Below are 5827 nucleotides of genomic sequence, written 5' to 3' on the forward strand. Positions count from 1 at the left end.
ATGACAAATAAAAAATTATTATTATTATCCTTCTCATCCCCATTTATGTTGTCAGCTAATCTTTTCTTATATGCTCTTTTTACTAAGCTTATTATAATTTTCACTTACTGTCTCATTCTTTGCTAATCAGTCTGGTTCTTGCTGGTAATTGTTCTGCTATAGGTTTGGTTCCAATTACGTGGGCCAGACCCACTCTCATCCCACAGAAGTTGGCCTTCACCAGTTAATTATCTTTACAATGGATTGTTCCTTCCCCTTTTCTACAGGTAACCTAGGTCTTATGATGTTATGTTCACTGTCTCTTGATTGTTCCTCTCCCAAATTCTCCCAGCTCGTTCCCAGAATCAGAACCAAAAACTCCTCCTTCCACACTGGACCAAAACCACACTGCTCTTGAAAATTATCCTGGACATGAATTAGAAAGAGTTTACCCTCTCTGCCTGTGACACACTGACTATCCCAGTTTAGGTTGAGATGATTAAAGTGGCCTGTAACAACCCATTTGGTAGTACTGATGGAATATCCCCAGCAGAATAATGTTCCCTGTAGTTCAAATTAGACAGGTTTAGGAACAATTTAGAAGTGTACTATTTCATCATTGCCTTTTTTCCATAACAGTGCTATATCTTTCTGAATCATGATCAGTGCTATAAAAGTGCTCTCTCACTTGTTCAGTTCATTCTCTGAAACTATACAATGACCTATACTTTAGTCGGCCTTGTTGCAAAAGAGTGCGCTCCCTCTATCTCTCCAAAAATCTGAAGCAAAAGTGCTCAACATCGTCCACTTTAAGCCATATTTTAGTAAAATACTCTCTAATTTAATTAAATACTCTAATTGAATTGCCCACATTTCATTAGCCCGTCTTTGGCTCTTCCACCTATGCCTGACATTACATGAGGCGTTCAAAGATAAACATCACACTAGTCTTCTAGCCCACTTCTATTGATCTCTCTACCTTCAGCTTCCTGCACACTTCTTGTGGAGTCCAAACATAAGCTTCAGGTGCAAATACCCTTGAGAAAACAGACCTGGATGTGCATCAATTTCTTCCACAATCCCACCTCTCTTTCCCCTTCCACCGATATCTCTTTTTCTGGACACATTTCTCTCTTCTCTCCTTATCTTGCAACCTTTTGTCCTTTCATCTCAGGCCTTTGTCCAACCTAACCCCCACCTATTACTAGCTGGGCTTTGTCCTGCTTCCACCTCTCTTCCAGCTTTCCCTCTGCTACAATCAGTGTGATGAAGCGGTCTGTTTGTGGTACTTTTCCAGTGCCTGTGATACTTGATGTGGGTAGTCAAGGTCTCAGAAGTATTAGGAAAGCAGAATCAGTGCTGCCCAATAGACCATAAGTTTGAGGTCCCAATCCTCAAACACCCTTTCCCTTGATTGAACAAATGCTTTGTTTTTGCCCTGAAGGGTTGGTGAATTTTATCACTGATGTTTGCTTTCACTGAGACAAGGGAAGTGTTCCACATTTTCCAAAGCCTCACCATGCATCTTTATTGTCAAAAGGTGGTGTAACGCAGTGTAGGCTGGTTGGTTGATGACGTTCATCTTGTGCATCTTGAGTGTAAAGCTCATTGTATCCTCAATGAAGGAGTCCACAATGGCTTGAAGAGAGTTTAGTTTAGTTTAGAGATTCCACACGAAAACAAGCCCCATCAGCCCACTGAGTTAGCTCCAACCAGTGATCCCCATATACTTGCACTCTCCTGCACACTAGGGACAATTTACAATCTTTACCGAAGCCAAATCAACCTGCAAATCTGTGTTCTGCCTTGAAAACTCAAGTGTTATCTGCCAATGCATGGAAGCATATAGCAAGGAAACAAGCCCTTTGTTTCAATCTGTCCATGCCGTCCATGATGCACATTTAAGCCTGTCCAACTGGTAACCTTGTCTCAAAGCCAATATCCCACGTTATATTCTGTGGCATTGTTGGGCAGGCCACATCACTTGGTATGCTCCACTACAGATCCCCAAAACAGTCACCCTGTTATAAAGTCAAGAATTACACAGCATGGAAACTGGCCCTTCAGCCCATCTTGTTCATGCTGATCAAGTTGGCATATTGGGCTAGTCCCATTTGCCTATATTTGTTTTTTATTCTTATTTAGTTTATTTGTCATTCCACTCCTTACAGATCATGCAACGAATGGGACAAAACGTAGTGCCTCCGGGGGCCATAGTGCAATACAAATGCAAAACATAATACGACACAGTACAATACAATTAGACAGTGCAATACAATGCAATACATATAGACAGGGGATTATAGCATGTAAACGGTAAAGCATTAAACCTAGAGTTTAAAGCATGTAAACGGTGAATTTAAGGTGGGGCAGTTCAGTAGACGAACAGCCTGAGGTAAAAAGCTGGTCCTGAACCTGGTGGTTCTGCAGCTAATGCTTCTCAGCCTTCTTCCGGAAGGCAGCGGATCAAATAGACCTTGGAAGGGGTGAGAGGAGTCCCTCATGATGCTACAGGCTTTACTTTTGCACCTTCCTCTGTAAATGTCACTGATGGCAGGGAATCTGATCCCAGTGATGTGCTGGGATGTCTTCACAACACGCTGCAGGGCCTTCCTGTCTGTAGCTGAACAGGTCCCATGCCAGGCAGTGATGCAGCAGGTCAGAATGGACTTGATGGTGCATCTGTAGAACCTGGAGAGAATGGATGTACCCAGACCAACTCTCTTTAGCCTCCTTAGGAAGTACAGGCGTTGTTGAGCCTTCTTCACTAAGGAGGAGGTGTTCTGACTCCAGGAGAGATTGTTTGTGATGTGCACTCCCACGAACTTGAAACTGTGCACTGTCTCCACAGTCCTGTCGTCGACCTGCAGGGGGAAGTGAGTTGCTCCAGCCCTTCTGAAGTCGCCAATCATTTCCTTTGTCTTGTCGACATTCAGAGAGAGGTTGTTGTCTCTGCATCAGAGCTCAAGCTGCCTCATCTCGTTCCTGTAGGCGGATTCATCGCCGTTGGTGATGAGCCCCACGACTGTGGTGTCATCCGCGCATTTGATGATGTGGTTGGCCTGGTGTATGTCCGCACAGTCGTGGGTCAGCAGTGTAAACAGAAGTGGGCCATAGCCCTTTAAACCCTTCTTATCCTAATAAAACAGTGTACCTCCTTACAGAAGTCTGTCCTCGGCTAGCCTCAATTACCACCTCAGAACACATAAAACCCACCCTCGCTCCCACATCTCCCCTCCCTCCCACATCCCCCACCATATTCTCTCCCACATCCCTCCATCACCTACCTCCCAAATCCCCCCACCCACACCATCCTGCCCACATCCATCCACCCTCTCCCTCCCCCACCCCCTCCCTGTCTCCCACATCCCCGTACCTCCCCCCTCCCACATCCCCCCACCCCCTGCCTCCCACATCTCCCCACCCCCTCCCTCCCACATCTCCCCACCCCCTCCCTCCCACATCTCCCCACCCCCTCCCTCCCACATCTCCCTATCCCCTGCCTCTCACATCTCCCCACCCCCTCTCTCCCACATCTCCCTATCCCCTGCCTCTCACATCTCCCCACCCCCTCTCTCCCACATCCCTACAGTTGATGTACAGTAAGTGATCTTAAATCCCAAGGGACTCCTAAAGGAGATATAGTAAAAAAGGTGGCATCAAAACATGCAGGAAATGCCATTTGACTGTATTGTCTGTCCGGAATCCGCAGCATGTGAGGATGTCAGAAGCAGAGGACATGGAACGAATATGATGCCCCATGGGAAAGAAGTGTGGAGTAAGTAATTTGTCACATTTACTAATAGCAGTTTTAAATGAATTTGCTTACATCCGTGCACAGATAGATTTCTCATTACTCAACCACACACATTACAACAGAGATCAACATTTTTTTAATAATGATTCTGCAAATCGTACTTGCAAGTTAAAGGTGATTGATAAAGAAACAGGTGAAATATGAAGGCACATTTTTATGCTGTGATGGCCGGGATTTTCAATGTGATCGCTGCAGTACAGCTCTCTAAAGGAAAGTGGTTAAAACCTTCATAACTAACTAGATTGTTCTGGGAAAGAGTCAGCACAAACTGGATGGGTCTGCTATTGTGCTATGTTATTCCATAATTCTATGATTTGAAAGGCAAAAAGGTGGTCTCATAAGTAGATAAAGAATGAAAATACAAGAAAAGAGATAGGGAGAACAGAACCAGATTTGGGAATGAATGCACGGTACATTGAGGAGGATGAAGCTCAGCAGAAATGTACAGTTGGTGGAATAAATGAGGATGTGGGTCAAATAATGGCCAGGCAGGAGGTAGATAATCAGTTAACGTTACAGGTCACCGACCTTACAGTAGAACAGGAAATTAGCGATTAAAGAATTAACCAGGAAAGGAATTGATTCTTAAAAATAGGAAGTCTGGATCAATGAATGAAGGAACAGTGGTAGCTTTGCATCCTGTTCAAAGGAAGTCAGAGGAGTCAATATGTCCCCCAAAGATATGAAGTTATTACTGGGAGGCTGGAAATTATCCAGTGGAACATTCTCAATTAACTGCAGGACTACCAATCTAATATAACCTGAAGCATATATTTGTGGATATTCGAAATGAATCGTTAATAAAGTAGCATGTGCTTATTAAAGACAAGTTAAGAGTATAGAGTGGTGGGTGAAGGAAGAGGTGATGACAAAGAAGTCAATATTGAAGTTACGTATAGTGCTTGCGGTAGCTGTAGAGACGGTGGATGTGGGGGTGGCGAGGGAGGTTAAGCCTTGGAACACTTTGAATAAGAGGCTGAGAATCTTAAATGCAGATGTTGCCTACTGGGAATAAGTGTCCATCAGGGGGAGAGAGAGCTGATGGGCATTTCTGGGCCATAAAGATACAGATGAGCAGAGGTGTGGGAGGCCCTCCTCTACACCCTTCAACACCCCCACACTCCGTCTACCCTGCACCCCCTCCTCTAGCCGCGCACCCCACCTCCATCTCCTGTCACTCCCCTCCACCTCCCATCAGTCTCCCACCGCCCCTCCTTCACCCCCACCTTCCTCTCCCTCTTCCCCATACTCCTCACCCACTCATCCCCCCTCCTCACCCACTCCTCCTTCAACCCCTACCCCATCCTCCTCCCCACACCTCACCCCCGCCCTTTCCCTCATCCCCTCCCCACATCCCCTCTCCCACCCACATCCCCCCACCCTCTCTCCAACCCCACCCCGTCCACACCCCCACCCTCACTCCCCCACTACATCCCCCACCCTCACTCCACAACCCCACCCTCACTCCCCCACCACATCCCCCACCCTCACTCCCCCACCCTCACTCCCCCACCACATCCCCCCACCCTCACTCACCAACCCCACGCTCACTCTACCACCTCATCTCCCCACACTCACACCTCACACTCTCTCTCACCCTCCCGCCCTCTCTCTCTCTCTCTCTCTCTCTCTCTCTCTCTCTCTCTCTCTCACCCTCCCTCCCCCACTCCCTCTCTTCCTCCAGTCCCCCCCTCCCCCTTCCTCTCGCTCTCTCACTCTATCTCTCTCTCCCTCCACCTCTCTCTCCATCTCCCTCTCCATCTCCCTCTCTATCTCTCCCTCTCTATCTCTCCCTCTCTCCCTCCCTCCCTCTCTCCCCTCTCCGTCTCTCTCTCTCTTTGTCTCTCTCTCTCTTTGTCTCCCTCTCTCTCTCTCCCCCTCTCTCTCTCTCTCCCCCTCTCTCTCTCTTTGTCTCTCTCTCTCTCTCCCCTCTCTCTCTGTCACCCTCTCTCTCTCTCTCCCTCTCTATCTCTCTCTCCCTCTACCTGTCACTCCCTCTCCCCCTCTATCTCTCCCCCTCCCTCTCCCTCT

This window comes from Rhinoraja longicauda, chromosome 5 (genome assembly GCF_053455715.1).
Source record: "Rhinoraja longicauda isolate Sanriku21f chromosome 5, sRhiLon1.1, whole genome shotgun sequence".
Taxonomy (NCBI): domain Eukaryota; kingdom Metazoa; phylum Chordata; class Chondrichthyes; order Rajiformes; family Arhynchobatidae; genus Rhinoraja; species Rhinoraja longicauda.